This window comes from Gymnogyps californianus, chromosome 9 (assembly GCF_018139145.2).
Source record: "Gymnogyps californianus isolate 813 chromosome 9, ASM1813914v2, whole genome shotgun sequence".
Lineage (NCBI taxonomy): Eukaryota > Metazoa > Chordata > Aves > Accipitriformes > Cathartidae > Gymnogyps > Gymnogyps californianus.
Window position 1 is genome coordinate 19,155,627 of NC_059479.1, and position 12,073 is coordinate 19,167,699.

General features: G+C 36.5%; 1 protein-coding gene across 1 annotated transcript in view; it reads right to left on the bottom strand.

Annotated features, from left to right (window-relative positions):
• TENM1 (teneurin transmembrane protein 1) overlaps positions 1–12,073 on the bottom strand; it is an 840,514-nt gene that overhangs the window by 528,775 nt on the left and 299,666 nt on the right. Inside the window, exon 4 of the mRNA XM_050901608.1 lies at positions 8,135–8,239. The gene's annotated coding sequence lies outside the window, so the exon portion shown is untranslated. The remainder of the gene's footprint in view (positions 1–8,134; positions 8,240–12,073) is intronic.

Below are 12,073 nucleotides of genomic sequence, written 5' to 3' on the forward strand. Positions count from 1 at the left end.
TTTTCCTGAAAACATCAAGATTTGTTGCTCTACAACAAATTGTTTCAGACGCAATGTCAAAGTATCGCAGCTTGAGAAACCTATTTGGTGAAAACAAGAAAAAAATTCTGAATGCAAATAAATAAACAATTAGGCCCACCCTACTAGTTGTTACTGTTATAAAAGCACCATTTGCAAACCAGTACCTACACACTTCTTGTAGGGACAATGCTAATTTATATATTACAAATACAAGAAACAGCTAAAGTTAATGATGGAATATTAAAGAATTTGGTGAACAGACTACAAATGGTACATTTCTGATGTGATAGACTTTGCCTCTGCAGAGTGCTTGAATATTCTGGCTCTGAATCAGCAGAACACTTAAGTGTCTTAATAGGATAATTATACCAATAAGTATAAAAGTCATTCCATTGATTTTAGTGGCGTGACTCAAATCTAAGTGCATGCATACTTTAAGTATTTTTCTGCATAGTGACCTTTCGTGTCCCTCTAAATAGGAGCGTATGCTTAATTCTACATTTGTAGTTATTCCTGACCTCAAACTGAAGCTTTATATTCCACAGATATCTCTATATTTTATTTTGAAAACAAAGTAATAGGCTTCCTTTCACTGTTGTTTAAAACTGAGCTTCTTGTTGCTGCAATAAAAGACCAGCAGGCTCAACAGAATAGAAATAGGAACTGGGCAAAATCCGTATTGATGACACTGTATTATTAATAAATTACCTACTGTGAACTTTCCATGAATTATTAAAGCAAATAAATCCTATTTTAAAGTGTTATAGATACTAGATAATTTATAAATATGGGATCATTGAATTATAATTCAATTTTTCCCCTGATCTCTGTCTGTATTTCCATTTCCAAATGGCTTTTAAAATGTCCACGCGGTATTATTTGGTATAGCTGTTTATATATGAATTGGAATGCTCCTGCTTCAATGCAGTGTTGCCAAGTTTGCTATATACCTGATGCACTGCAGGTACCATAAAAGGATAGTTGCTTATCCAGAATCTGCTCTTTGCTATGAAGTGGTTCTTTGCACCACACTTTCTAACAGGACATACGTACGCACCCTTCTACACCAACACTTAGAATTATTCCTGTCCCTCACTCCTGGATAGTGAACGCGTAATTGTATTTTAAAGAGACTGAGAGAGGAAAAGGCAGGCGAAAAGTGAAAGTGTATGTCAAGTACTCCAACAACTTTTACTGGCAAGTAACCTTTCTTCTAGAAGTTCACTTCTGCTCTCTAACAGTTGATGGCTCCCAGCAGCTCTGCCATCAGATTTCTGGAAGAGAATCTCAAAGTGCTCCGAGTGAGCAATGATTGCAGACGTGCCCTGCCTAAGGCTAACCCGGGGATGGCATAGCACTGAGCAAAGGTATGGCTAAGCGTCCAGCATGCCATGTCCCAGTGCTGCTGCCTGAACTCTGGTAAAAGGCACTGAGACAGGGTTGAAATTCTCCGTTCCTACTTATACAGCCGGCCTGCACATACGCAGAGATCCGCTGGACAAATGTTGTGCAGAAACTGCAAATTTTATACATCCCACTGATGGAAACTAAGAGCTGGGTGAGCGTAGTGCGTCTGTACCCATGCAGTTGAAAGAAAGAGTCTTGCTGACACTGGGGATGTGAGATAAATTTCTTCAAGGGGGTTTCTGAAGAAGTCAGGGAGAGTAATCTCCTGACAAATCTAGACTTCCCCAAGCTGCCAGCCCTAAACTTCTTGACACTATAAGGAACAAGCCACCCTGCTAAAACAGTTTTGATATATCCAGCATTACTATCTTGATATGTTTTTTATGTTGAAAATAAAATGTAAAATCTCCTTAAATGAAGGAATAGAAAAAACAGGGACAAGCTCTCCGTGCATTGGAATGATTTATTTTTATTTCAGCAAATGCAATGTCTCTCTCTTCTGCCTGCTGTGTTTCAGATACAAATCAAAATAAATCTGTAGTAATTAAATTAAGAGCTTACACATGCTGTTTTGGTTTGTTTTCATACAGTTTTTTTCCATACTTGGTACCTTTTTATATTTTTATTTTTCAGTTGAATTTAACATGTACCACAAAGGATAGTACCACCAAGACAGTGTTATATTACCACTGTTCATACTTTCCCACCTACGTAAGTCCTGACCTGCAGCACCTATTCTTTTCTTTCAAGTACTGAGCTACTTGGGTTAAAAAAAAAAAAAAAAAAAAAATATTTTGACATGACTGCAATTGTAGTTTTAAGATTTGGAAGAATGCCTATCAGGGATTAGGATGAGATCAGTCTACTTACACAGAGTTTTATCTAAATGTCTAGAGGCAGAACTTTAGTATACTAAGCTGCCTGAAAGCTACGTAACAATTGGTATCCAAGAAAATCTCCAAATAATTTTTCTGGGAATAGAGGGAAGAAGAGTTGTGGTAGAAGTTGCTGCAACCAAAGAGAGATGCTCAGAATATTAATTCTGATGTTATAATTTTTTTCTTAGCTGTTAATAAAATCAAATTATCACTAAAAGGCACGGTTATGTGTGGTCTTAAGTGAAGTTGAACTTGGACAGCAGTCTTTTAGTGATCACCTGCTATTGAGGAACAGAGTGAATGCTGTGCTCCTCTGCCTCATTGCCCCAGCTCTAGAACGCAGCGAGGCTCAGACACGTGCACAAACGTGCTTGGCAGTTTGAGCAAAAGATCTTGGAACTACCATCTTGCTGCAATCCTGTGGTAGGATTTCACCAGGATAAGAGGCAAGTTTGAGCCTTTATGCCTAAAATGATTTGAGTTCCTCCAGTGTCTTGATATTTCTAGCCTTGCTGTTCACTGACAGCCTAAGGACACTTCAGCGCTGATTTCCTTCTAAGCAAGGCAGGAAAGCGTTCAGCCCCAACAGCGTTCAAACAGTCTGGGAACTGCTGTTTGGTGTCGTAGGCCTCCCTTGTGCTGGAAAGCATTAACAGTCAAAAGATAAAAAGAACACGATATGATCACTTTTGTGGAAGTATAAGTGAAATGTGTCAGGTAGAAGATACATACTTAATCATTTATTGCCTTTTTGATGCTAGCAAAATACATCACAGAATGTACTCACGCAATCCTTCTAATGCTAGTAAAAGCACATATTATTATATTTATAGATATAGTACATAGTCATCAGCTTTATTTACTCCAAAATATGTTTTATCTGTAAAATTATGGCCTACAGGCACAAAACCAAAAATATATTAATACTGTAAGTATCTCTGGTCTTTGGTCAGCATTGATCTTTTGAATTATTCATTTTATCTTTCCTGTTACTGATTCACTGGTTTATAGAAGATATTGGAAGAAGTAAGAAACATCTCTACCACATATGTGCTTTTTCTAGACTAAACTCAGATAGATGATTAAGCTAAGTTAATACATCAGTGATTTGTAAAATGAGACTTCAAAGATTGTAAAATAATTTGAATTGCATAAGAATACATTTATCTTAGAAGACAGAACTCTGGAATATTGCAAGAAACTGTCTCCATGGTGAATTACTGAGAAATTGCATTGCTGGAATTCTACAGCAACTTCTATTTTTTTTATTTTATATACATAATTAAAGAAGTAATGACATTTTACTGCTTGATAGTTCAAGTTATCTCTAAGAAATGCTTTAATTCTATCTTTAAAAACAGTGTTTTGATATTATAAGTAGAAACAAGGAGAGTATATGAGATCACAGTTCAAATGGTAGGGTACATGTGCACGTGATTTATAGCACCAGACAATGTGAAAAATGTCACCTTTGCATCATGGATTTCCACTGATATCAAAAGGAGTTTTTGTTGCACAAAAGACTAAGGAATAAAGTGAACTGTTTTCTACTTTGCTATCTCTGTAACTTACACTGACTCTGTAAACCTATCTTGGAATCACTGTGAAATATATTGCTAACGCATTTTTAGCCTGTGAAAGTTGGAATGAGGTTCCAGTGAGACAAGTTAATGAGACACAAGCATAATAATTTGCCAGGCACTTTCTGACAATGGATAATTCAGTAGTTCCTACCCTACATTAAGCATCTTGGCTAGGAGTAGTAAATATACAATAAAAGTTTTACGTTAATATACAGAACACACTGTAAAATTTAAACAAACACTTTATGGAATTATGAGGGAGGGAGGAGGAAGGGAAAAAAAAGGAAAAGAAAAAGCCTGTCAAACACAGCTAAGGCTTTGCTATTTGACATTTGAATAGCCGGCTATTCCTTCTTATCCATAATTCATAGTTGTTGGGTTTAGCCTTTCAACAGCGTAAAATGGATTGAACGTTGAACACAATCATTCTAACAAAGTTTCTATACATAAGCAAAGTGAATAATGCTCTTAGAAAGCTGATTTTATTCTCAGGAGATTCAATGAACCTATGTTTCCTCTCCAGTTAGTGTCTTCATTTCCTTTTGGTTTTTCAGATTCTTTCAAAATTTAGATCAAGTTAATAAAAAGCTCAAGACAGACCAGAGGCCTGACTGAAGAATCAAAGCTTAGCTTCAAAAAGTAGACTCCAGAGCTGGGAAGCTGCAACCCGTGAGCATTTTTTGACACAAAACTTTATGGATGTCCAAGGGGGTCCACAAAAAATGGAGGCCAGCAAAGCAATGGCTAGTTTCCACTATCGTAGCATAGCTGTTACCCATTTTTGTCTCCATTTAAAAGTTTCCAGGACTGAATGCTCACAGAGATCTAGCTTCAGGAGCTTACCGTAATGCGTTATTAATGTTTGTAAATTGCTTTCACAACCTTTAACGAAAGTGAAAAGGACAGTATTGTTGCAAAGTATTTTTCATTGATTGCCTGGAGATTCCCAGCAGTCAGTCTCCTATTTCACTATGGCAATATTAATAGAGAATCTCTGATATGAGAACCAGTAGAAAAGAATGTTTAAGATCCTCAGAGCAAACCATCCACTGTATGGAGGAGAAGCCTCAAGCATTTTAAATGGTACTATATCTAAAATAGAAACTGCAAAGCATGCTTTATCTTTTATAGCTTGTAAATCCAAATACATCTTGAAAATATGAATACCCCAAAGATGCATTATACAAATTATCCAGGAAACCACATTTCATCTTGAAGGTCTGTAATACTATCAAGACTTGGCAATGGCTGGGAGCCATGTGTTGACATATATTGCATCTGCTTAAGGACTTCACTGTAGAACCCTTCCCTAATTGTACAAGCTAACAGGAATTTATAAAATAGCAACATAAGACATGGTTTATGAGAGTGATGTCTAATCACATACCTAGTACACTTAATAACACAGATAAATCAAATTCTTTCATCCATAGCATAAGGCTTGTTACTGTTCAATAAGAACAATAAGCTGTCCCATAAGCAAAACAGATGTTTTTCTGTGTTTACAGATGAAACTGCAAATATAATAAACCATAAAGCACAATGCTTGCCAACCACACGTACGATAATGGTTTTTGGTTTTAAACACAAGAGCTATAACCTGAAAGTAAATGTTCCTAACTGCAGCAAGACTGAGCCCCTGGTTTTGATATCAAATATCAGCATCTTACAAAGGAACAGGATATAGGTACCACAAGGAAGAGGGAGATGCTCAGAGCACACAAGGAGGGAGGCGGTCTGATTTCCTGAGCAGAACCCTGGGACAATTCCCTGCATTCACAAATTTTCTTTGTGGATCCTCTCGTGTTTAAAAGGTGCAGGTTCTGACTGAAACACCTCTCCAAACTTGGCACGTTAATTACATCTCTCTCTGTTGTAGAATCTTTTAGAGAAGCTTATAAAGTGGTCTTCCCTTAGTCAGGGCATTTCAAAAATCTTTTTTTTCTGCAAAGCCATGTATTTTCACTAGAATGTTGCAAACACAATTTTCTTTCAAAACTCTATCTTCCTGTTAATGTCAGTCGTTGGGCTAAAAAAACCCCTGATGTCAGTCAACAGGTTAAAAATTATTGGGGGATGCAGACACACAGACATCCCACTCTCATATATACATTATTATAATCATATAAGCCTTGTTTTTGTTAGAAACCACAACAAAACTTTGATTGTTTTCAGTATCAGTAGGGGTCCCAATTAAACTGCATACATAGTTAGCACAGTACTCATTTTAGGCACCAGTTCAGTGTAAGTTTGGGGGTTTTTTAAATGTCATCCGTACTCATCATGATAAGGTAATTATGCTCATAAGAAGTTAATAATTTTAGGATTATCTGTTTTAAGTTGTTAACATACCTCACTAACAGGGTTTTGAAGAAGCAGGAAGGTTTTGAAGGTGGAAAAGTTAATTTTTTTAAACAAGAAAATATCAGAGAATCTTTAAGGCATTAAATTTGAGATATCTATCTATTGAAAGAATAGCTTTGAAATACAGTTATAAGGCACTGAAAGAAGGTTGAAGAGCTACAGACAAATCAAGCGTGCTTTTTTCAAATCCTATTAAGAGTAGTTAATTTAAAGTTTAATTAAATTTTTTTTGAAGATGGATTCTGTTGGTAACTAATTCTACATAAGCACCTCATCTTGCTTCCATAAGAAATGCTAGGAAGTAATTTTTATTAAATTATACAAACTTTTTTTGTTTCATCATCTTTTCCAGTCTCAGAGACCAACACAGTGAGATCTGTACTGTAGCTGCTCAACAAATGGATTACTGAGTCAAATTCTGTAAGATCAAATGTCAATCAAAATAGTTTCCTGCAAATGTCCCCAGCTTTTAGCAGAAATGATGCCCTAGATGCACAATATAGAAGACAACTGCGCTGTAAGACAGTTACAGTAAGATGGGATTCAGAAACCATGAAGTTATTTGGCAAGCCTCAAGGATTTATATAGCATATCCAACAATATAAATATGTAAGAGTAGCTTCTCATAGCAATCGTAGAAAATATTTTAGGAATGCTTGTAACAGTCAGTTATGTACAACTCTGGATCTGGAGGTACAACTCTCCCTCGGCAACACATGTGCTTTAAAAACGCACCTACTAAACCTGGTTTTACTTATTGCTGACAACTACCACCAGCTATTTTCTGCATGGCCTGTGGCTGTCCATGGTCTGACGACGGTCTTTCAACATTTTTTCCCAGCTACTTAATGATACCCTTTATACAGCTAGAAAAGCAAAATTATAAATAGTATTCTTGAGAGAGACTCCAGATAAGATGTATGCATAACGGTCCTAAACCAAATACAGAATATTGTATGTCGAAAAGGTGAGAAGCCAACCAGCTTTCTAGCCTGCTGGTTTTCATATAAGGGGGTTGAGGTGAAAGGGTATTCAGGAGCCACTGAGCCTGGTCTGCATCAGCTAATGTTAGTTTGAGCCTGACCCTTGGCAGATATCTGAGAATGCAGAAAAAAATGAGTGAACGGGAAAAATAAGAACCGAGATCCCAATATTCTCTCTTGGTGAATGTCAGCAGTGACTACAGATGTGGCCACTGCAGGCTATACTTTTCTGACTCAAAAAAGGCTCATATTTTTCAAACGAGGTGTGCATTACATCCTTATCACATCAAGGCTAAATCAGTGTACTACTCTTCTTTGTCACCTCTAGTTATGCCTGCCTTGTTGTATATTATTGCAATCCTAAGTGACATAGCAAAAATCAATTCCAGGTATTTTAGAAAGATCTATTATCAACAACAAAGGATAGCATAGCTCTAAGTGCTGAAATGAGTAAGTCTTTTAATACAGTACCCAATATTGCCTTATGCATATTTGGAGAACATGAATCTAGACTGACCCAAAACTGAATTTTAAATAACTTCAGAAATGTTAATTATATTCATAAGTTCAGCATCAAGATGTCAAACAATCTTCCAAAGGACTCCATAGTACAGAGAGCTGCATTTAGCAATTCCAGAGCTCCTATTCCTATCAGTCATTTGTATCCTGTGGCTACATCAACAGCAAATCTCTTAAACACAAACAACCAAACCCTCAGTGTATGCAAGAACATAATAGTAGTTACAGATCCCTTAGAATTAAGATGCCTGACATGAACACATTTAGTGCTCGACAAATAATTTTTTAATGTCATTGATCCTGGATTTTTTTTTTTAAAGCTACTTTCTGTTCCTTTGACAGATGTGCTATGCTGCATTTCATTACTTTCTCTCCTTACCTCGTTCTTCTTTTGTTTTAGATAAGTGATGAGGCTTTCGGAAAAGATTAAGTACTGGCAGGCAAAGCAATGGCCCAAACACAGTTTTAATTGGAACCTCAAATCCTGTGGAAAAAATAAGAAATTAAACCATTAATAATTTAATTTTGCTAGCAGACAGAGTGAGTTCATGTATCTTGTTTTAGGCAGCTTTTACCATACTTCTTCATATTTGATTTCAACAGGTATACAACCTGTTAGTCAAATCATATTAAAAATAAAATTATTACCACAAGATTTCAGTGAGGTATGCACAGCTGCTAAGAAGCGCTGATGCGAGCAGTTCTCGTCTAGAGAAGTAGTCCACTGATTACTAGTAATAAGTCAGAATTTACTTGATTAAGCCTTAAGTCCAAAAAACGCTTTCTTCTGTAAAATCTAAAAATCTTCCCATTGCTGTATAACATTCATAGTATTGTTTTCTTACGCTGCTACAATACGCTCTTTGCCCCATGAATGCTTGACAGAGTACAACCATTATATAGCAATATGACTCAAATGCAACTAAGACATAATGCTAAACAATTCAAGCTTCAAGGCAAAAGATAGTGAAAGAAATTTCATTTTTCTTGAGATTGGCAAAGGCTTTAAACATAAATACCTCCATAAAAGAAAACCATAAAAGCAATTTTTTAGAGTCAGAGGTTATATGTTGTAGTATTGGGCAAGCGGCAACCAAATAACCAACAAAATAAAACAACTCAGCGTATGAGTAACTTGCTTATTTCTGAATATACGGCATTCTTGCATTAGTAATTTTTATTCAGGCATACAGTACAAAAAATCCCAGATACATCACATAATATCTCTAAAATTTTTGTGAGAATTTCACTTTGTATTTTAAAAGACCATAGGCCCAGATTCTTATAGACAGTAAGTGGCATTAATACAATTATTTCAATGGACCAGCAGTAACTTCTACAAGTAACTGATCTGACCAACAGAGCTGAAATTTTCTAAGTTCTCAAAGCTACATCGTGGAGGAGGCTGTGTTTCATTTTCTTACTTCGCTGTTATTGTACAGCAAGTATATGTAAGTTGAATTTGGGATTACAATCAAATTTATGTACCATGACTTCAGTCATACTAGGCCACTGGAATTCAATAGACATTTTGGAGTAGGCAACTAGTTATCAATAAGTGTGTTCAATTACATATATTGCTGTTATTTAATGCAGCTAATATGTCTAAATCCCATGTAGAAGGTGGCATTTGGAACTGCTGTAAGACCATATATTTATAAAAGTTCATTTTGTAGTGATAGTTTGGCTGGGTAGTGAGTTTATTTTTTATTGTTTGTTAATTGAGGGCTGCAGGATGCTATGGGCATTTTAAAGACTAAACTGATGTTTATGACTAGAATGGGAGACAATATTTTTTATTAAATTTTCTTTTCTGGAGAACAAATTTACTGAAATGTTTCTCTGAATATTCCATGAGAAGCACTTCTTAGGATGAAAAGGGAATTTCGGGTCAAAACGAGGATAAGATTGAAATGGAAAACCTGAGTTCAAGTCTCTAGTCTAGCCAGTGTTGGAGAAACCTTAAAATCTTTCCCTAAATAACATTTTTTCTGAATTCTACTCATGACCTAACCCACATAACTGCAAGCAACAGCAAAGCTTTGTCCATAGTCAGATTATCTAGTCTATAGTTTCCTTTCAAGAATTGATTAGCTAAAGGCACAACAATGCGTATGGGACGATCTGCTCTTGCAAAGCTGCTTGAGATGGAAAGCAGAGGCAGTTTCTTTGCATGGCAGAGAGACCGTGCCAACAAAACCTGCAAGGACAAGATTAGGTCTCTCTGCATCATACCCATCTGCCCCATTATGTCCTCCCAGAAATCAGAAGCCAGGAGATCGCAGCACAGACGCACAAAAGAGGCTGTGCTAGAGCCAATGCAGACCAAGCACGGCTGATGAGGCACGGTTAATAACCTTTGCATTCAAGCAAATCTGGGCATAGCCATTCATACAAGTGTCTGCATCATGCTCCCCAGTGTTTCTAGTTGTTCCTGTGTTATCAAGATCTTTTCCACTGCCCAGGTATGTCCATCTTCCCTCAGCCTGCTAGATAACAGAGAAGAGACAGATGTTACCGCTTTATTAGGTGCAAAGGTAGATGACACAGGTACTAGGTGAAGGCTGGCGTGAGTACTGGGAATGAATTTTAACTTATATAGAGCTGGAACCAAAGCAGAGGCAGCCTACGCTGTCACCTTCAAAGCAAAAGTCCTAACATACAGATAACGACATAGTTGTGGATTTCCAATGTACCACAGAGAGGAAGCAACTGATGCTCGACACTGGCAATTCAGCCTTAGAAATTTTTAGAGGTTTAGAAGACTGTTTTTCTTCCTGAATTCAGAAATGAGCTGGAGGGTAAAACCAGCTGTTTCTTCCTGAAAACAATTCTTGGTCCAAATATCACTCTTTTGCTTACTTCTCCATCAAGAAATAATTTTAAATACAACTACTGGGCTTCTCTGTGTACGTTTCAAAAAAGTCTTGCAAATTGCAAGCTCTCCAAGCAGCACTGCTCCTTTTAGCACAAAGAAACGTTTAAGTCAGTCATTCAGTACATAGCCATTCAAAGACGTTACTAAAGTTTCACAGGAGGCAATTTTAGAGCCTGGTGTTCTAAATAAGACCCAGATACTAAGTCCCTGCCTAATGTTTAAAATGTATTTATTTGCCTATGGAGCTATAAAAATAACAAATACAAAAATAACAACAACCACAGTAGCTATCATTATAGTTTTGTAGCAAAGCCTGCCAGAAACAAAAAAGGACAATATCTTATTCTGAGCAGTGAAAGCAGGACAGAGTAGCTGTTAGGCCCCCTCTGGAAGTATGTGATCCCTTGGGGCATTCAGACTTTGTGCTGTGAGACACAAGAACACTCTGGTTGGGATCCATGAGAAAAATAATTGAAAAAAAATCAAAATTGTTCAATAGCTTGACTATAAATATACTAATGCTTTAGGCGTAGAAAATTCAATAAAGTGGTGAAGTATACAGTAAAACTAATCTCTCTCACAATGGTCTTCAAATTAATTCACATTCATAGAAATGTCATAAAGATAACTTTAAGAGAGAACGAACTCCATCTAACAAACTCAATATTTATTTAGAGAGTAACCACATTGCTTGATTTACTGCCAGCACATTCTTTACTGCTCTAGCTGTTGTTTTACAACCACCAGATTTTTCAGCATTTGAAAGAGGGCCACACCTCACCAAATTGCAATTTACTATGATATTAGATTTCTTATAAGTTTACCCTACCATGATGAGTATGTGCTTGGAGTGGAACAAGAGAAGAAATGACAACATCTCCTCCACAGCATGTGTTTGTGTAAGAATATACTTGAAAGAAAAAGTACGTGAGAGCTTGACACGTCCTTGGGGTATGATTAAAAGCTTGTGAAATAAAATAATTCAAAAAAGACAGCTCTGACTTTAACCACCACTGGGGACAAGAGATCTTTCACTTAAGACATGTCAGTCATTCACAGGTATAGCTGAAATCACACAGAAGACATATTTTAAAGTCTGGTGATTTAGACACAAATCCCAAACCAGAGAGACCCTGTGGGTGACATAAAAATGCCACAAAGTTTAACTAGAGTTTCATTTTTCATAATAATAGTAAACCAAAGCTTAACAATATACCCACTTTATATTGATAACATTGAATGATAAAGAAAACTACGATTTAGGAAAAAAAAAAAATCCAGGAGGAGAGAGATAAAATGCCATGTAAAATATGATTCTTCAGTAAAGAAGAAAACTTTTCCCCCAGGCTGTTTTCTATCTGACACTACATCTGGGCCATACTAACTCAGTTCTGTAGCAAAGGTCTAAGTTTTTATAGAGCTAATGAGATTTGTAACCTA